General features: G+C 40.2%; 1 protein-coding gene across 2 annotated transcripts in view; it reads left to right on the top strand.

Moving 5' to 3' along the window:
• The window catches only part of LOC124131335 (FMRFamide peptide receptor frpr-18-like), a 145,701-nt gene that overhangs the window by 101,392 nt on the left and 22,097 nt on the right, over nucleotides 1-22,212 (top strand). Inside the window, exon 1 of one of the 2 annotated variants that reach the window (XM_046494548.2) lies at nucleotides 9,719-10,142. The exons of the other annotated variant lie outside the window; for it this stretch is intronic. The gene's annotated coding sequence lies outside the window, so the exon portion shown is untranslated. Of the gene's footprint in view, nucleotides 1-9,718; nucleotides 10,143-22,212 lie in introns of those variants that run through there. 2 annotated transcript variants of the gene reach the window in all.

Raw genomic sequence — 22,212 nt, 5'->3', positions numbered from 1 at the left:
AGACAGGAAGGCTAAGATAATCTCTGTACAATGCACACACCACAGAAGTCAGTCCATCTCGTCACACTTATTGATTGCCTATTGATTGACTATCGTTTTGGTCAAAGGCTGCGTGGCATTGCGTCCGATTCCTGGTTTAGCGGGGAAGGTGGAACTTATTATTGCACCGAGAGGTTAGAACTGCGGTACTCTGAGTTTGGATGATTTTAACAGGGTCATTAATTTTATCATTGCTTGTACCATGTACTCCTGAACGTCAGTAGTGTCAAGGCTGAAATAGACAGAGATAAAGATTCCCCAAGACTGATCTCAAAGAATGGTTCCCAAAGGGTTTTAGCAGAAAAGATAAGGAATAGTTGATCCTCTCTCACTGTGTGTGTGAGTGAATATATATATATAATACATATATACATATATAAGTGTGTGTGTATGTGTGTGTGTGTGCGCGCGTGTGTGCGTGTGCGTGTGCGTGTGTGTGTCTGTGTGTGTGTGTGTTAGTGTGTGTGTGTGTAAACGTAAAGAGTTAATGAAAAGTTATTTTGAGTAACCAGAATGGAATTGAGTATGCAAGAAGTGTTGTCAGTATTAATAAAGTAATTCCCACCATGGACCCTATTGCGATTAGCGTCCTTGACAATTAGCGATGTGAACATCATCACAAATACCTCCTGTTTCTCTGGAGGTGACATAATCGGATCCGCTGACGTAATGTCTTCTTTTTACATAAATGACAGTATGATTCATTCATACTCACTTTCCGATGGTGTATTCATCTTATTCCTCCTTTGGCAATGTAATGTCAATGTGGCATATAGCATAACACAACATGGCACAATATATGCAAGGTGTAAACTCAAACCTCTTGCTTCCACTATAGGCTGTTTACGTCTGCTCACTTGAGCGTGTGTGTCAGACCTTGGGGAGACCGTGTTCCATGCCGAACAAGGTCTAAACTTTCTGGGTTGTGTGAAACAGTATGCTTGTGTTGTTAGGAAAATCATTACCGTCTACACTGACATGCATAATACTCTTGAAACAAATTTGGTAATACTGCAAACTAACTTGTGTTTAGTCCCCCTGTTTCATTGAGCGATTAAAGAATCCTTGTTGCAGACGTTTTAACTACTCGAATACATTGAACACTTGGACATTTCTGGACGAGCAAATGTTTAGGGCATCTCAGATACTGGCTAGCACGTCCAACAATCGGGCCGTATCAATCATTGTTCTTGATCTTCGTGTTTCAAATGAGACTATTCATAGTCACCCCTTCTACAAGACGTTCGCTACTATATCTTCACATCTATGTGGGGACATCATAATATGTGTCCAATACCCTACTCATCTGATCTTCCGAAAGGTGAGTGATTGAGTGAGTGTGGTTTTACACCGCGTTTAGCAATATTCCAGCAATAAAACCCTTCCGAAAGGGTTTATCATTCGTATAATTTAAGGTTTCTTGTCATCCATTTGCAATGTTATTATAAATTCTTTGCAAGAGATGAAGCAGAACCAGTAGTTCAACGTGTAGGTTCTGGTGGATGTCATTGTAAATGTATGCACACTATCAAATGTAATTACTTGTCAGTGTAAGTTTTTTTATTGGCACACATCTATAACTCTGGTATGGCCTCCTCAGGTTTTTTTATCATTTGCACTTCAATAAGGATTTTCCCTTCAGGTTATGTAGTCAAATGTTACACATTTGCTGAACGATCAGTAAGATGACTTAATAACAAAATCAATGAAAGAATTCAAACGTTCTGCTTTGAGGGCATCTTTGAATTAGTCAAGGAGTTACACCTCTTCCCATATTAATCTACTTCCCTTATTGATCTATTGTCAGTGAAATGTGTTGCCAACTACGTACGGTTGAGGGAAAAACGATTTCTCTTAAAATGTTCTTAGATATTATATGCCACATGTATCAACCTGGAAGCAGAACGGTTCACCACCTTAGCTGCATCACTCAAGTTCACATCTTGACTAGGAAGATATCGGACATCAAGTTCTGATTCATTCGAAAGATACAGCGAACACATATAAATAGCAGTTAGGTTTTGTTTGACCGAGACAGGGAAAAGTTGTCTAACAGTTAATGACATTCTGTTCCTAAAGACCATACTAAGGATTTCTTGCTATCCGAGCCTTACAATTTATTTTTAAATCACCAGAATGATTCAGTTCTCTGGTATATTAAACTCCTGAGAAATGATGTTCGTTTTCAAGGGAACAAAGACAAAACATCTTCTTGGTTTGAATTGCACTTAAACGGGTCGTCTTACAATCATGTTTCTGATGGGGATTTCGTGGGTATAACCGGTTAGAAAAGTTCACTAACAACCTAATGGGGGTCGTAAGACGAGAATTCATACGTCGGGTGATCCGATTTTGTGACCTATTTGACTGTGTGTAATCATCGTACCCCGATGGCATTGATCCTTGCTCATAATATCAACCACTTATTTGTCTGGCTCAGACAGGCGGCGTCATAAAGCTGGAACGTTGCTAATTTCTACGTTTAATAACAAAACAAACATACATCAGTATTTGAAACATCCTTTGTCTATTATAATGAAGAAGAAGAAGAAGTAGAATGTTATTCATGAATGAATGACACAGAGTTCATTTACAGAAATAATATATGCTATGCACATGCACAAATTTTCTTACAACAAACAATTATATTTTTTACATTTGTATTTACATAGGTAAATGTCTTTTTAAATATATTGGCAGGTTTTTAATAACAGAATCATTTCTGGCAGATAGAATACTGATACATTTTTTAACAGATGGTTGCACATAGTACCATTTTGGAATTAAATTTTCGCTACTACTTTTATGAAAAGGACAAATTCACAAAAAAATTGGTATTCAATTTCTATTTCATAGCGGTTACATTTCATACATAAACTTAACGATGACTCTGTGGTTGTATTAAAACGAGTTTTCTGGACATTAAGTTTATGGCTTAAACAACGGAATTTACATAGAGCTCTAACAAGATCTCTTTCACATGCTAAAGTAGACAGATATTTTTTTTCTGGTTCGAGTAGTGATTTATAAGATGAATAAACATCAAGGAAAGAAGAATTGGTGATTTTGTAATGCCAGGTTTGTCATTCTATGTCTTTACATCGTTGTTTGATTATAACTATGAAGCATTTCATGTCGTCGCAAAACATCTTCTTGGTTTGAATTGCACTGAAACGGGTCGTCTTACGATCATGCTTCAGATGGGGATTTCATGGGGATAACCGGTTAGAAAAGTTCACTAACAACCTAATGCTCATCGCAAAACGAGATTTAATACGTCGGGTGATCCGATTTTGTGACCTATTTGACTGTGTGTAATCATCGTACCCCGATGGCATTGATCCTTGCTCATGATATTAACCACTACTTTTTCTCGTTCAGACAGGCGGCGTCATAAAGCTGGAACGTTGCTAATTTCTACGTTTAATAACAAACAAACATACATCAGCTCTTGAAACACCCGTTGTCTATCATAACGATGGTGTATCAAAATCAGGTACGAGAAACCTACAAGCAGGAATATCCAGTCTTGCTTGACAAAGGTATAATTAAGGATCTATACCGAAATGTCGCTTTTTACAGTATTAAAGAAGTTGTTATCCATAAATTGTGTCTACTTTGTCATCCGTCAACTTCAAAGTAATGCCTATCAAACAACGACATGTTTAAAGCCTATAATATGAAGGTCATGTGTTTGAACAGACAGATAATCTTCACGAACGATTTGGTACGTTCTCAAGTTACACGTAGTGAAAAACCTCCTCGTGATGAAGGTCATTATGTCTGTGCTGTCTAAGATGACGTTCGATTAATAACGTTGATTACACGAGTCGTTTATTGCTTGTGGCGCGGCTTCCTGTGTCAGAAATTTAATGACTTCAAATTATATATATATATATATATATATATATATATATATATATATATATATATATATATATTCGATTATATTCAAATCTATTGGCGACGGATTGGAGCAATACGAAATGTACGACTCTGGTTGAAATATTCTCATGTCAAAACAGTGTATTTAACAATCCATCATGTGTGGAACATAAGGAATGGAAATGACAATTAGCTCGAAAAAGACCCCCGAGCAGTTATGTGGCAGAATGTGAATAAACTTCGAAATAAAATATCATGGCAATTCATGAACATTGAAAAATACCATACAACGGACACGGCAATAGTTGTAAGGTCCATAACGGTGCTCGACAGCTTTAGCAGGTACACAGTCAGGCACAAATGAAATACTTGTGATTCCCGTAATTGAGGTAACGAAAAATTACACGTGCTTACGAAATAATTCATCACAAACCTCTGTAAAATTAGCGAGGCGGCAGGAAACTTGGAAACCTGTATCAAGGATGATGTATATATTTATCTCTCTCAGCAAAATGGGGAATGAATTCTTGCCGAATATCGGATTTGTTTTGTTTGAAAAACTTCTCTATTCATCTTCATGTAAACGTATTATGTTTGATGCTAATATCACCATTAGTGCGCCATTGAGTAATTAACGGAATATTTTTGCCCTTATAATCCTTCCAGCACCTTAAATGCATGGGATGTATTCTCGAAAGGATACATTTACGCGGAACGAGATTGAAATTGTGCATCCAATACATATCAGGAGCTATTTAGTTCAACCTTATCTGTTTTCACAATAAATACGGAATGAATATCTCATGTAGATAAATATGTATTGTCGTCGCACTGAATATCCTCAGACGGAACCAACCCCGCAACAAAACATGTTTGCATGAACGATACAGTAATGATCCTAGCATAATATGATAGCGTAAAATGATATCCTGATAATGTATGTAATAGAAAACGATCTTTTTTAAAATAATGATATAATATGCAAGTTGGAGAAAAACTGTTTAATACACAACCTGTTTGATCAAGGAAATATACTAAACAACAATAGTTCCTGTGACACCAATACTTTAGTGTATTTTTCAAACAAGTAAAGTTTGGTTTTCAACATTGTAGTACATGTATGAAATCAAGTCACAAAACTGCTGCAGAAAAGCATGCACTCCATGCAAAAGTTGACTTTTATGCAAGCCCCATGCATTTCACTAGTACCCAAGAATGGGTATAAAACATGTGCGTTAACGGGATTCCATATACATTGTTTAGCATCGTGCGGACAACAACCACTCAGAAAAACAACAAAATTACGCAATTATTCAACATTACGAAATGCCACGCATGTCCGAAAATGAGCGTCTGCGAGCAGTTGGTATGCCTGAAGCGGGATCGGGTCAACGTGATGTTCCAAGACAAGTTAACGTCCACAGAAACACCATTTGGTGTTTATGGCAACGTTGGCAACAGGCGAATGCAGTCAGAGACCATCCTCGGAGTGGCAGGCCACGCGTAACCAATAATCGACAAGTCAACTGGATTCGAACAACACACCTACGAAATCGATTCCAGCCAGCAACAGTGACTGCAAGTAGAATCCCTGGCCTTCGACGAATATCTTCACCAACCGTACGTCGCCGCCTCAGATGTGCAGTGATTGTCGCCAGAAAACCCACCAGACGTCCCATTTTGACAGGAAACCACTCAGTCTGCCAATCACGTCTACAGTGGTGCAGACAGCGTCTACGCTGGACGGCCATGCAGTGGGGACAAGTTATATTCACTGACGAGTCTCGTCTTCACCTCAGCCACAGCGATGGACGGATTCGAGTGTACCGACGTCGAGGTGAACGTTACGTCAATCATTGTGTCATGGAAGAAGATCGGTTCGGGGGCGGCAGCGTTATGGTATGGGGTGGGATTACAGCAAGACAGATGACCCGTTTGATAGTGGTAGAGGGAAATCTCAATGGACAGCGCTACCGCGACGAGATCATCGGCCCTGTTGTTCTACCGTTTTAGCGTCGTCATGGCCCAGGCATTACCTTTCAACATGACAACGCCCGGTCTCATATTGCTCGACTTGTTCGGGATTCTCTTCAACAAAAAAACGTGAATATTATCCCCTGGCCGGCTCGCTCCCCTGATCTCTCACCAATCGAGCACATGAGGGATGAGATGGATCGGCGTCTTCGACGTCAACCACGTGTTCCACAGGCACCCCAGGAACTTCGAAACATGCTCCAACTGATATGGACACATATCCCACAGGAAGTTGTGCGACGCCTGGTCCATTCCATGATACGAAGATGTGTTGTTTGCATCGCAACCAGAGGTGGACACACACGCTATTGATTTGTAAATTGACATTTTGGCATGTTCATGGTTTTTTTTATGAAATCACGCATTTTCTGAAGTCAGTATGGCAAATTAAACCATATGAACACTTACAGGAGTCTTTGATCTGTTGCAAACCGAAATTGTTTCAGATTTAGTGAAAAAACATAACTTTGCATTAACTCTTATTCAATGTCACAGGAACTTTTGTTGTTCAGTGTATATACTTTGTTTGAAATGTATATGAAATATTGCAATGACTGACCTGATGTTTTAAGCATTGCTCTTAATCAAGTGTACAATATATCTTTTTCATATGGTCAAGACATGATATTACCAGAATTAAACAATACTGAATATGAATTCGAAAGCAAAAGAAGCTCAACATTAGTTATTATTTAGGCTCTAGAATTTTGTACTTCCATTATATTTATATCGTATTTCTTTTCTTATTAGAGAGATACGAATATATATTCCATCTAAAGCGTAAACGTGTTTTGAATTATCTACAAGAACAAGGATATTACTTGATTTTGTTGATGCCACATTTACGAGGATGGCTGAAGAGGTCTGAACTGATTTACTGCGCTGCTTGTTCAACATAATCCCCTCCGAGGCCCTCACACTTCTGCCAACGATGATGGGGTAGACTTCACCCTGGTGGTGTACAACGTCTTTCACAGCAGAAATGACGCCATCATTATTAACATAAAGCTTGCCAGACAGTTCTTCTTCAAGCTTGGAATGTGGTTAATACAAAGAGTTCAAAGCTACAGCCATGCTTTGCAGCCACGGTGACAACATATTTGTGCATAGGTATATTTATAGTGGTCGAGTAACACACCTTCAAAGAGTTTTCCACGGCATTTAAGAAGATTAGCATGATATTAGCGATACATGGTAGTCCACCAGTAGGAATTCTTTAGAAACCATCATCACCTTGCCAGCTGATGGAACAGAGTTTGCTCGGATGAGGTGACGTTAGATGTTTCCACTGCTTTGTCTGCTGTTTAGTCTCTGGCTGATAATGGTACGCTCAAGATTCATCCATGGCTACAAACAGCTAAACAAAATCAGATGATTCTGCTTCACAACGACGTAAATTCTCACGAGAGATGTTGCACCTGGTGCATTAATGATCAAGTGTCAGAAGCCTTGGAACCCAGCGTGCTGAAATCGTTGCGATGCCTTTGTTCATGCTTCAACTCCTGTTCTCTGCTCTCTCGTGAGACATGCTTATTATATTGGTTGTGCGAGGTTTGGGCCCTCGCGGGTGAAAAACATAATAATATCATCTATTTTCCTGATCTTGGATCATCGTCGAGGCTAAATCTTCCCCTCGAACACCGCTGCCCACCTCTTAACAGAGGCAATCAGCGTCATCCCCTAAAGTTAACATCATGCACCGAAGGCTGCTCGAGTTAGCCCTTAGAGTTGGAAATACTTGTTGACCTCACGGTACCCAAATGTTCATTCTGAGGCCTGCAGAAATAGACTTCCTGGTTGTGTATTTGATGCAAATGCAGCCTGCAAGCATAGGAATAGATTCACATATATATTCTTCAAAAAAGGAAACGCAAAGCCAGATTTGTGTGAGGTAGGCAAACACATTTTTACGAGGGACCGTACAAGGTATAGTGGCAAAATGTTGTGGAGAAAACACTTGGTGATTGTAGTCATCTCAGTTATCGGTACATAGGAAAGGTCCAAGGTGAAGGTCAGCTACCATCAATAACGAGTATCCAATTCATCCCACAGGTGCTCTATCGGATTCAAATCCGGGGATCTGGAGGGCCAGGGGAGAACATCAACGAGGTTGTTGTGTAGACAGGATCTTGTGATCCGTGCTGTATGCGGTCGAGCGTTGTCCTGCTGGAATACATCGTTGCCGTTGGCTGCAATTGGGAGGGCATGTGGTAGGAGACTTTCGTTGATGTATCGTTGAGCCATAAGATTGCCCTGGATATGGACCAAACCAGTCCTGCCATGATGAGAGATAGCCACATCATAACGCTACCCCCAAACCTGTCCACTTCTTGTACGCAGTTTCGCGCATAACCATCTCCCCGACGTCTTCCATCCCCTCAACGGAGGAGAAATCTTGATTCGTCGCTGAGCCATCTTAGTTGAGGCCATACCCTGTGTTGACGACACCAATGCAGTCGTTGTTGACGATGTTGTCGACTCATTATGACGCGTCGAACAGGACGGCTTGCTCGCAGACCTGCTCTTAAAAGGTTTCGTACGGTTTGGTCGGAGATTCCGCGCAGTCCGGGTATTTGGGATGCGGTTGAGGTGGCTGTGGTCGTTCTTTCAGTCGGATGTAGCGATCTTGGGCGGGGTGATTACCCTTGGTCGTCCCGACCTAAGCCGATCACGTGTTGACCCATGCTGTTGAATTTGATCCCATAGCCTTGTGATGGTTCTTGGCGCTACATTGAAAACCCTGGCCACAGCTGCCTGCAAGCGGTCTTTGACGTTGTTTAATTTCTTTGCACTCCTGTTAACCTTGGCATGTTGTTGAACTGTTACTGCTCGATTGACGCAGATGCCTGGTAATCACAAACCCTGCACTTTTATAACGTTCATAGTGCTGTTGCACGTGCAGTGCGTGCAGCTCAATGGCCCTTTTGTTAATGCACTGGGTCCGTTTTTTTCCGAATCGTACGTGTTTCCCGACTAATGGTTTGCATGCGGTTTGCTTATGATCATTTTGATACGGGAAATTTGTTACTGACGCTATAACACATTAAACTTCTTCATTTTGCACCTCATGGTCCGCTAACTTTGCTTTTATGGCCAAAAATATCCCTATTGCGTTTCTTGTTTTGAAGAGTATAGTTCAAGAAATAAGGTTATCGTATTTTCAAAATATATATAAATTGGTCCGAACGGTATCTCTATTATAACACACTTGCAGATTAGCGAAACATTATTAAGGAGCTATATAATTTAAATATGTGTAGATTTTCCTGACGTTTAATTTCCAAAAACCGAGGTTTCCAGAGAAAGGGGTCCCGGACTGTATGGATATTCGTAATCGTAATTTCGTTTGTAATCGTGTATATTTTCGTGTCGCTGACATCAATTTGGACAAATTGGTTCTGGGAATGCCTGTAGTAAAATGAATCTAGTCTTAAGTCCAACAATAAAAACCTAGGTAAAAATTACGTTTAGCAATGTGGTATAGGAAACACTGTTTCCTCCGGAAGAAGCATATGGGCGTGATGCCTAATAGCTGTCACACGTGGGAGTGGTCTGACATGGCGACCCTCATCTTATTTCACAACCAACACTGATTGGTTTGGTATCATGATAATCTCATAGGTCAGAGGTATATATAATCACATAAAACACTCCTACGACCGAGATATCATTGCCTGTATTGAAAATACAAAACACACTGTACTAGTTTAACGCTCTGTCATATGTTCATTTTCCATCCAATCCAGGAGCTATAATTCAATGCAGATTTGAAACGCATACCTTATCACATCAGATGTCAGTGTTAGATTACAATCTTATGCCACCAAGTAAATAGTTGAAACCACGATCACTCCACTCTGTAAGTGGGCTTGGGAAGCGATGAGGTAGTTACACTTCTCCCGTGGATCGTCGCTCGTAAAACAAGCTGGTGTATTGATCTGAGAAGTTGTGAATGATACCAAGTGACGACACAGGAGCAATACACTTACAGGATCCAGCGAGTGGCTGCCAGTCGGGTATGTTAATGTGGCTAGCGTAAAGAGGCGTCTTGGCATCGTGTGTCTACTTTACGTAGGTTGTGGCACGAATTGTATCACTCACTCTGCTGCATCGATGACAACATTCTAGGGAAGCGACGACAGCGGAGTCATACGCACCATTGTCACACTGCCTTCACGGCTGACGTGAGTTTCAAAGTTTACTACTTTTACATTTGAACATGGTAAATATATTTAGGTCACTGGACTTAATTGGTCTTAATTATACCATATAATTCGTGGTTTTATTGTAATTAAAAAATCACGTTCATGTATATATTTTCATTTGGCTGTTCCATGTGTGCAATGCGATATCATTATTTAGTAGTAAATATAATATATGAAGGTATAGCATATAAGACGTATTTTTGTGCAAACAACTTTGTTGCTAGCAATATTGTATAAAAATATATATTCTCAAAAATGTTTCTGATGTCAGCTGTATGTCATTGTTCATTATCTGATAACAATATTTTGGATAGGTTAGTAGAGTTCAGTACTTATACAATCATATTGACTTGACCGGCTACTGTCGCTGGTAACATGTAGCTATCATGGTCAGATCCTCTGGTATGCATTATTAACTCTTATGGGTTTGCCGTGACAGGCACGAGTGTCACAGAGAATGACCTGTTTATTACTGTACTGATGCTTTACTTAGAGTAAACATAAAGCACGTAAATGGCGATTCATATCCGCCATCAAGACGTCAAAAGTTCTGGAGTTCGTAGCCTTTTGAGATTATTGTCTGTTTAATCCAGTTGTCATATCATTATTGTAACAGCGATCGAATGTACCGTTGGGTTAACTTTTGTGTGAAATGCTATTTACGTCGTTTCTTTAAAAACAAAATCCAATAGCAGTAAGAAGGCTCCATTTCAAACATCTATGTATTTACATTAATTCAGGTGTTGAGAGGATTCACAAATCGGAATGCCTGCTCCAAAACAGAGTAGCGTAACTCGGTTCGATTCCACACCTAGGGAGAATGTCTGAATCCGAAACTGGAGGTATGCAGGGATATTGATACTGTTTTGTAGAATATGGCGAAAATACCCCATCCTCTCACTAACTCTCTGAAATAGGGGTTAACCATGTTCTTTTTCAGTCTTCCTTCGTCATACATGTTTATACACAGTTATTTTCTGTTATTTCACATGACATTTAATATACACTATCAACTTCAGAGAAATCAGTTTCTATTTATGCGACAGTAATCTTGCCACGGTATTTACAACAATAAGTGTCAGTATGATTTGGTTCGACTCTGCAAAGTGCTTTTTCGTGACCAATAACTTTGGCAGCTAAGCTTGCACAAAGCGCGTGTCACAAAAGTCCTCGGTTTCGGGATCGAGTGAAGCTTGACCAAGCTTTTAGCCTGTTTTCAGCAATAAAACGGTAGGGGACACGAAGTGTTGCTTTACACATTGTCCCCATATTGGGATCGAAGAAATGTATTCGGTAATTAGAAACATGCTTTCTTGTATAGGCATTAGAAACTTAATGCCTCAATAGGGTTTGTACAATGTTATGTGAAATAACAGATCAATAGCAACCAAACAAAGACAAATATTTGTCTCATATACGTATATTTGCTGGTTTTGATATTCTCAATGTTTTCGTGTTAACTTCAAAAACGTTATCATCAGGTCCTGCCTGACGGCACAGAAGGGAATAATTACTTACAAATCATAATCGCGATCACTTTCAAAATGTTAGCAACGACGTCGTAAAATACCATGGGTAGTTGTTCGCTGCCACACCGACGCCTATATGTGTAATACCCTATTCAATGTCAAGAAACTTGCAAGTTATTTGAAGTGATAGTCCAAATCAAGACTCAGATGACGCCTTGATTGAGCAACTTCTATGGCCTTCGTGCCTTATACGATCATATACATTTTCTTTTATTATCACATTGGAGAATAACTGGATCGCATTGGTAACTTACAGTCTAACCATCCCAACACATCTGAGTCACGCAATCGCCTGATGGCGAAAGATAACAATACATGAGAAGAGAGCACTTCTTTAATAATCGCGATGCTGATTAAAGAACAAATTGGCTACACAGTTATGGTTCCGAAACCAATGGACGATGTTTTATACAATTTGTCCCACCTTAACCAGCTCAAGTATACATATTGTATCATCTCTTCATTCATTTGTACTAGTCCTTCATGGCTTTGTTGACCAACAGCTCACATAGAAAGACCATGGCATCATTCGCAAGTCTGTCACAGAAATGGACTCGTTTTTATAAAAAAAAGTCCTTATTGACGTGCTTTATAATACGTCAGCATTAATATTGTCATCATTTATTATAATATGTTTTCTTCACTTAATGAAGTGAGATTTTGAAAGACAGAAATATGTGTAAAAAAGTTAAAGAACTGAGCCCTATCTTAAATCACATTCCTCATGATGGAGTTACCGTGTACTCCAGTGGTCTGATCGATAAAATATTAAGCGATATTGAGCAAACCATGGATAAAATTGCCTAGTTAGATTGACACAAATCCCCACGGACCTTCTTTGCGGTCATTGAACAGTATCATCTGTTTCGATACCTAAATCATATAAACGAATTCTTGACAATTCCGTTTCACACGTTTAATGCATGAAACCTAACACGCAACGTGACAAACGTCTCTATCTCAAAGGACATCGATCAGCTTCTTGGCATTAAGAGCATATTTCTTTTCCCTTTCTTGCCTTTGTACAAATGACCGGTAAAAAATCATGTAATTAAGATGGTATTCTTTTCAGAGAGTGGGAATATTGGATCGATGGCAAAATGATGCCTGATCAATTTAAGTTGTTTTTAAAACGTGTACTAAAAGTGTAACTGATTCAATACACTGAATCAATCCTAATGTGTGCCGATGTGGCGCCTGTGCTTCAATTGTCATATAATAATGTTACATTAAATATGGCTCTGTTCAAGTCTCCAGAACTACCTTGTTAACTCGAACCATGCACACAATATGTTTCTCATATTTCGATCAAACTTGTCATACACTTTCATGTGACTGATGGTAAAGAATGATTTGAGACTCAAGCTATTCGTAAGACTGTTGGTGAGAGTGATTGCTAAATCGATCGTGATACTGATCGGACGCAGATAAAAGCGACAAAGCGACAAAACTGGTTTTAATACTGATCAAAAAACTAATCGTACGTAAGATCAATGTTGTTGGTATGTCCTGTAGTAAGATTTATCGTGAGAACGATCGCTAAGCAGAGCCATCGGACTGTCTTGTCCATGAAAATCAACGCGTCACCAGCTGAATGTTCTTGGGTAATTCGTTATTACAAATGTTGCGTTGCAGTGTTTGTTTGTTTGTTGTTTTACGCCACACTAGCAATATTCCAGCATTATAACGCGTTTTGTAAATATTCGAGTCTGGACCCGATAGTTCAGTGATTGACATCATGAGAATCGATCCACGCAATAGGGATACGATGACATGCACCAACCAAGCCACGCCTGACCACCCGATCCCGTTAGTCGGATCCTACAACAAGCATAGTGATTCAGTTGACTTGACCCTCGTGTCACTAACATGTTTGGCAGGTGGGTTTCGCAGACACAAACAAAATAATTTATGGGTACTTAGTCTGCTACGGAGACGTACATCTTGTTAATACGGTAGCCTTATCTGGATTTCTCAGTACCACATCCAAGCTTATCCCGTGTGTATGGAGGATTTACACTGACATTCCATTAGAAAAGTCGTTCTTCAAATCACATCAAACACATGCTCAGGTTTAATGTTTTTCATTCAATGTGCCTGATATATACTCATCCCCGCCAAGTGAAGGAAAGACGTTTTGAAGCCAGTTACGTCTTCCTCTAATTTAACGTCTGTAACATCAGAATCTGTTTGATGTGCTCTTAACATCCTGTGATGAGAGCGCCTCAGCTCCACAGAAGCTCTTAGTTGTTCACGCGCATGATCCAGGGATGGTCCCCTCTCCAGGTGTGTGTGTGTGTGTGTGTGTGTGTGTGTGTGTGTGTGTGTGTGTGTGTGTGTGTGTGTGTGTGTGTGTGTGTGTGTGTGATAACATATAAGATCAAGTTCACAAAGGCGAGAACTGACAGCTCTTTATTTGAATACCTATAATCTCCACATTTTGTTTCTATTGATTTGTGGAGTATACAGGTTATGGCTCTGTCGTGTTACAGACAATGTGGAGAAGGATGTAATATTTCATTAGTTCTTGACATGTGTCATTTTGGCCTTTTGAATCTTTGACTTTTACAAGATTTGCGGATGCTCTTGACGATTAGTATACGTTGTCTCCTAGCAACATTTGGTTCCTATGAGCACTAGAATAACGCCTAAAACCTGGGAGTGACCAACTAAACTGATTTTAATGCAGTTGTGAAGGCAATAATCTCGACTTATGGTGCATCTCTGGCACATTGCTTGATGTCGTTGCGGGGCCAAGAGACCAGAGGCTACGTTATTAACTATGACGTGAATCTTTTAGCCAGGCCTGGATGTCCTGGTCGAAGGTTTGATGCCTGAGTCGCTCCGATTAAGATCCCTGATCTGTTAGAATATTAGCTCTTCTATGACATGTGGCACTTTAGGAATAAATTCCCCAAAATTAACAAGCCGTGGTATTATTGAATTGTTGTTCAATCCCTACTTAATAACCTTTTGAAGTCGTAGCTTCAGATTAAAAATATTGAAACTGTTATCGCGATGAGTGAATGAGTTGGGGGTCAACGCCAATTTAAACAGTAACCTCAATTCATCACGGCTTGTCAATTTCTTGTGAGAGAAAAGCCTTTTCGGAAAATGTGAAGACTCCCTTAACTTTTCGGAGAATGTGAGGACTCCCCAACACTGCAGCCTTCTGCACTGCCTTAATTGTCAGAAGGACTGTACGTGTATTCCTGGTCGCATACCCGGGTACCCTCCAAATGTCAGTCAACAGATTGGTAGGTACCAAACCTAAGGCACGGGAACAATGGGGAGTCGGACAACTTGGTACTTGGGATGCAAGCGTGACATTTCGAAAGTGAGGTCCGCATATTTGCCATGTTTGTCCTCAATCTTGTCAATCACATTAGTGCCAAGAGGGACAGAAAATTCAATGATATAAATGATTTCACGCCCTGTACATATTTCGGGTCGTACCATGGACTTCTGTGTCAAAACCACAAGCATGGCGAAGACGGTAATAAATCGATCGAGCTACACCAGCATGTCGTTTAAAATACTGTGTTTGTGCCAAAGCTGGGCATCCACTGACAATGTGTTGGACAGTCTCATTACATACATTACATAATCTACATTTCATATTTACATTTTGATGCTAAATCATAAATTGACGGTTTCGAGTGGGAAGTGACTGGTCCTGACATGAGCAGCAAACAGAAAGCCTTCTGTTTCACTTTTCAGGCCACACAACTTCATCCAAGCGAAGGACTCTGCAGGATTGCTGATCTTCTCAACGCACTGCACATAAACCCGATGCAGTGGTCGTTCAGAAAGCCTCTCCCTAAAAAACTGTATCTGGCTTGACTTGATATGGCACTTCTCTTGGTTTGGACACTCATTTCTGTACCGACCAGCAGTACAGAACCATCAACAAAATCGACACCGACATTGAGATTATGTCCCACATCCTTGGCTCGTTTTAGAAAACTTAGGAATGCCTTGCTTTCATCATGAGTCTTGACATGCTTCACAAGAGGAGCATCAGACAACTAAATATGCGCAAAATTGCACAAAACAATTCTATCATGAAGAGCCCCAACATTAATCAAACCACGTCCTCCCATAATAATTGGTAAATAAAAGCGATTGAGGGAAGAGCGAGGACGGTGGGGTCTATTGTCTGACACGATTCTTCGTGTGAGGGTGTTAATACCCTGAATTTCTTGTTTCGTCCGATCAACAACACCAAAAGAATATGAAAGGACGGGTAGAGCATAAGTATTCTGGCTTTTACTTTGTTGCGAGCGTTCAGCTCTGAACTCCAGATTTTCTTAAATCTACATTTGTCCTGTTTTCCTTGATATGGGCATTCCGGAGTTTGTCCCTAATCTGCATCCTTAAATACGTATAGGCCTGACCTTCCACGAGATGGTCAATAACACCTCCTCCAAGTAAACTGACTGATCCTCCCTCTTCTACCTTGCCACGGTTCAGATGAAGAATGTTGCATATGTCGAGTCCAAAGGACATGCCGATATCATTAGAAAATTAGAATCTGTTTTTTGAGGGTGGATCCTCCATTGGCAATAAGTTCAAGGTCATCGGTGTAAAGGAGGTGAGTAAGTGATGTTAGGGATCTGTGCTGAGGAGGTCCAGGATGATTACCTTCCTCTTTGCTAAGCAAAAAGATTAAAGGATTAAATGACAAACAGAAAAGCAAAAGACTAAAAGAATCGACCTGAAATATTCAGAAATGGGTTGTTATTATTATTATTATTATTATTATTATATTATTATTATAATAAATAAAATGCAACAAAGAGGGTGTTGGTAATCCTAGCACCGTTAGGCTGGTTAGGCTCATCATCAGCTTAGGGCCCTTTCCCCCTCTACACGGCAGCGAATGAGACTTTTCCCAGGAAGCGCTGCCTGGTCAAACCCACCCAGAACTTGGTGGCCTGGATGCTTCTGAGGCTATATACGGGCCAATTAAAGAAAATTGGATTTATCATTTTCCATGACGCCCTCTACATATTCAGGGTCGTACCATGGATGGATCTCTGTGTCAAAACCACAAGCATGGAGAAGACCGTAATAAAATGATCGAGCTACACCATCATGTCACTTAAGATACTGTGTTTGTGCCAAAACTAGTCATCCACTGACAATGTGTTGGACAGTCTCATTAAATTCATTGCATAATCTACATTTCGAAACACCCTGTAAATATTTAGTACTGTGTGTTCAAACAAGAAATTGGGCGGAAGTTTTTAGGGTCAGTCAGATCATTATTATTATTATTTTTATTATTATTATTATTGTTATTATTACAACAGTAAACTACGTTTATAGCGAAATACGATTTTAGCGAACTAAAATTAGTGGTCACTTTGAGTTCGTTATAACCGTAGTTTACTGTATTATTATATTAGTTGTAACATCTTTTTAACGGGAAACTGAACCCGCAAAATGATGATATGCACGTACATGCAAGGATTGGTGCCGGCGTTTTGAAACCGTGCATCAGGAGAACCCCACATGAATATTACAGCAATGCTTTCCACATAAGCTGTCACATTATACCAATAGTGTAATACCCCAAATGAGAAGTCTGAAACGGTTGTGCTTGAGATTTGGTTTTAAGTTAAAATATCATAAAATACATGGCAGTACTGTTCCTGATGTACACACCTAATACTGATATGAATAATAATTAATATGCTTGCAGTATCCTTAGGTCAATTCTATGGAGAACCCTTATCAGACAACTGGCAAGGTTATGCGAGCAGAGCTGTCAATACCGTGTTAAACTGCCTTGTTTTGCTCATATGTGCAGACTTCAGGACTACTGTGCAGCACATATATCTTCATTGAAAGTAACTGTCGCTGAAATGCGATTCCCTTGTGCAGGAAAAAGAGAATATATATAGTTTCACATTAAAAAATCTCAAGGAAACATGTTTTATTGAACTATTTAGAAGAGAGGCGTTGAATAGTTTACTGTGGATTCCGCGAATGTACACCATGTGTATCCACTCTCTGAAAGTTAATGAAAACAATATGTGTAGCCGTGACCCAGTTTTGACAGTGGGTAGGAGGATGGGTGAGTCAGTGCTTTGCCTTTTTTACCACTTTAAGCAATATTCCTGCAAAGTTTTGAAGGGGACACCAGAAATGGACTTTACACACTGTATCCATGTCAGGACTAAACCCGGGGCCTAAGCCCTCAATTTTGATATGATAAAGAAAAGACTTGACACCTTCGATCTCCCAAGGCTTACCTTCTATGCTACTTCATGGGGTATATCCAATTACAAATGTGAAAGAACGCCGAAGAATGATTCAGTGTTGCAGTTTACACTAGCTACTTCCATCAGTAGCCCTTATTCAGACTGTTGGCTGGCAACTACTCTTTACAAACGAAGCCATAGCAACGAGACAAATAAATGGTCTAATTAATAATCAATATTTGTTTGGCGATGGACTTAATATTAGATACATCTTTGTTCTGTCCTCACATATTTAGTATGTTTTATGTTTTCAATATGTCTGCAAACGCTTTGCTACTCATTTGTTCAATATTTCCCCAGATGATAGTTATACCACACATCGTACACCGTGAACATATCTTACGAGCATGTGCATGCATACAGTATTAGATGTAAATGTCAACATAGCTTCCGCTTGTAATCTATACACTGCTTCAAATGGTAACTTTCGTATGAATTGAAACAGACACATCATTATCAAGAGCGCCGTATTCCAAGTGTTGATGTGTCATTGTGATACCGCCAGCCTCGTTTGAACACATGACTGAAGGCAATATTGTGAGTTTGCACGTTGATCAGATGGACGCCTGGGTCTAGACAGCCTTTTTCTAAGTATAGATTACATGAAAGCATCTAATATCAGGGAGACGCAACCTGGGGCTGTTTCTTTTAACCATTTAAGCCATAACTTTAAATCTGAAAGCGCTGAAGATTCATAGTGATATCAAGGGGTTAACATTGAATAACCTCGTTAGGCGCTATGTTTTACACTTACTGCGTTGACTAATCATATCAGTTGATGACAATAACATGTTCAGCATAGAAGCAATGCATGCAGCGGCTCGGATTGATGAAGGCTTTATTACTCACTGAAAGTGTGAAGGTCAGTTGTACTATATATAGCGGCATTGTTTGTGACACTCAGCCAAAAGGTGATTATCAGAAAATGAGTTATAAGCAACAAACAGTACAGGGTGTCGAGTGAACACTGAACGTAAAACTATGTATAGCAGTACAGAATGAAGGTTCAAAATTGAAGATTGAGGGAGAAAAATATAAGAAATGCAGAAAATAATAGATATGGATGAAACGCGAAGAGTCGATGCTTCGGGTGCTTGGTTTGAAGCGATATCCTGTTTCATATGTGAGGATGACTTCGGACAATAATATCCGCCGTCCTTCTCTCGAAGCAATCGTAAGATAGGATTTTTCACATCAATCCCGGTTTGGATTAATGCTTTTGCATTGCTGTATCGATATGTTGAATCATTTAGGGAACCTACGAACAATGCCTTTTACAGCTCAGTAGGCAAATGTAAATATTTTCTTGCACCACAACTCATGAGTTATTGTTTTACCTTACTTGAGGATATAAGTTGTTTTCAGAAAGGTTACTGTATATTTAAATGAATCTGGTATGAAAATACCTTGAATGACCAGCAAACAGGGAAAAAACCCAACCACAGCACCCTTGTCTGGCTCCTTTCTGCCCCATGTAAATAATACCATTGTAAACGCAGTAGATGACACAAGATCTGTGAGACACTCTGTAAATATTTTGTATTGTGTATTCAGACAAGTAATAGGGCGTAATTATTATTACTACAGTAAACTACGTTTATAACGAACTACGGTTATAGCGTACTAAAATTAGTGTGCATCATGATCATGCTGTCTCTTACACTGACGACACCGTGGTCTAGTGGTAGAGTGTCCGCGCGGAGAGGGGAATGTCCTGGGTTCGATCCCCGCCTGCGTCATAATAGAAGACGTTAAAAGATGGTACTTGTGGTTACCCTGCCTGGCGCTTGGCATTAAGGGGTTAAAACAAGGACTGTGGCTGAGGGGGTATTCATGTTAAACTGCGGCATGGTATCTCAGTGGGCTAGCACTACAAAATCGGCATTAGTCTGGACTAGTACAAGCAGCCACACACACACACGTGCACGCACGTGGCCATATACGTGCAATTATCTTGAACGCGACGTTAAACCCAATTACACCACACCTCTGTTATACTATATGTTGATGTTCACACCTCAGCTTTCAACACAAATGACCCTCACGTGCATACATGTATGTCATAATACGCCAAGTAAATTGTATGTGTAGATGAAACATTTGCTTAAGATGAGTGTACACAATAAAGTTCTATGCTATGATACAGTACTTATGTCTAAGGTCGGCATATTGTCTCCGTGTGTACGGGGCACGGGTAGTCCTGTGGATAAGGGTATGTAAAGACATACGTCTGCACTTAGATCAGATTATAATGTATCCCTTACCTGTTAAATGGAAGGACCGACACATGGATATGTAACAGTAATATATTCAGATTATCAAATTTATTTTCATTTTTATATCTTTTATATCTTACATTCGTATGTGTCCATAAGACATACACAAAACTTAAGACGTAAAAGCGTGGCCTCACGATACTGTATATCCTCATTAGAAATAACATCTGTCACCAATGCATCATCTGAGAACACAGCGGTCTTACACCCTCAGGGACCTGGCACACGATCGCTATCCGGGTCCTTAATTAAAATCAGTATGACAACTGGCTTGAGACTATAGATCGCCCTAGAGCTAATAGATGTCTGAACAATGACCCTAGCATTTATGTCAAGGAAATCTGATGTCATAACGTACATCCTACTTACTCAGGGGAACATATCAGATGTATTAATTTTCTTGCACTTTTTGGGGTCAAGGATGGCCCAATATTTTAAAGCGCAGCAATTTGCTGTACAAATATGCATCCCTTAGGCAGGCAAGAAACCGGTGATGGTAGGTTCGAAGCACCCAAATAGGTTTTAGGTTTGTCAGTACCATACCCGTGCTCGTGAGTTTTACCAAGGTCGTTGACATCTAACAATACCTGCATTATGGTGGGCTTTGTCCACACAGACCGCCTCTGTGGTCTAGTGGTAGAGTGGCCGCCCGGAGACCGGAAGGTTCGGGGTTCGATCCCCGGCCGCTTCATACCAAAAGACGTTAAAAGATGGTACTTGTTGTTACCCTGTCTGGCGTTCGACATTAAGGGGCTAAAACAAGGACTGATGGGCTCGAAATCAGTATACTGTGTCTGAGTTGGGTATTCATGTTATCTCAGTGAGCTAGCACTATAAATCGGCATCAGTCCGGATGCACACACACACACGTGCATGCACGTCACTATATAAGTGCAATAATCTTGGATGCGACGTTAAACCCAATTTCACCTCACCTCACCTGTACTCACACACGCCGTGACGCAACTAAATAAGCGGTCGTTGAACCAAGCCACTCTCTCACCTTTGTTTGTTTCGACAACAAATGAATGATTGTTTTTGAGTGAGGAAACTATACATTTACCCTGTCAATAGCACCATTCTAGAATTATAACTTGCTCGATCCTAAGGGATTAGCTTCAGAAGATAGATCCATTTGGAGAATCGATACTGGTTCTTTGGTTTCAATGTTTTGCATCAGCTTTGAACTCTTGCCGCCCAATTTATGTTGGTTATTGATAAACGTATTTACATCACACTTTGTGTCAGTTTGCGACACAGTAAATCTAGCTATCTGAACGATCAGTCACTCATTTGTACAGTAAAATATACATCCAGATTATCACATTTATTATCCTTCTTCTTAAACCCATTCCACAAAGCGATTTTAGCGCAGCGACTACTCTAGATATCTAAATCTATGTTAAAGGATGAGAGCACGATAGTCGTAGGCATGTTCATATGACGTCACTTGCTTATGACGTCACATTTAACTTTTCGCAGATTGAGAGTCTGCTTGCTGACATAATCCAAAGAGGGTTTAATTGTCAAGTATTTTACAACCTATGTCCATTCAGCCTGTGAAGTCTTATACACCCCTACAATGGGTCTTAATGGCTCATCCATGTTAAACTCTGGCAGGGTATCTCAGTGGGCTCCGGACGTGTACAAGCAGCCACTAGGGGCCAGTCGTCTAAGACGCCGCGATTCGCTATGCAGAGTTCCGTCCTTTGGGCACGCTAGAAACCAATGATTGTGGGTTCGATTCCCGGTTCGCTCCGATTATGTTTCTAGCTTTGTCAGCACTATGCCCGTGCTCGTGGGTTTCACCGAAGTGGTAAACGTCAGAGACCTGCATCACTTCGGGATTTCCTCACACATTAAGTTAACACGCCGTGATATAACTGGAATACTGTTAAAAGCGGCGTTAAACCAAACTCACTCACTCACTCACAAGCAGCCACTCACACGCCAATACACGGTATATACGTGCAAT

The sequence above is a fragment of the Haliotis rufescens genome, unplaced genomic scaffold, assembly GCF_023055435.1.
Source record: "Haliotis rufescens isolate VD_foot unplaced genomic scaffold, xgHalRufe1.0.p SCAF_1, whole genome shotgun sequence".
Lineage (NCBI taxonomy): Eukaryota > Metazoa > Mollusca > Gastropoda > Lepetellida > Haliotidae > Haliotis > Haliotis rufescens.
This window is presented reverse-complemented; position numbering and strand designations above follow the sequence as displayed.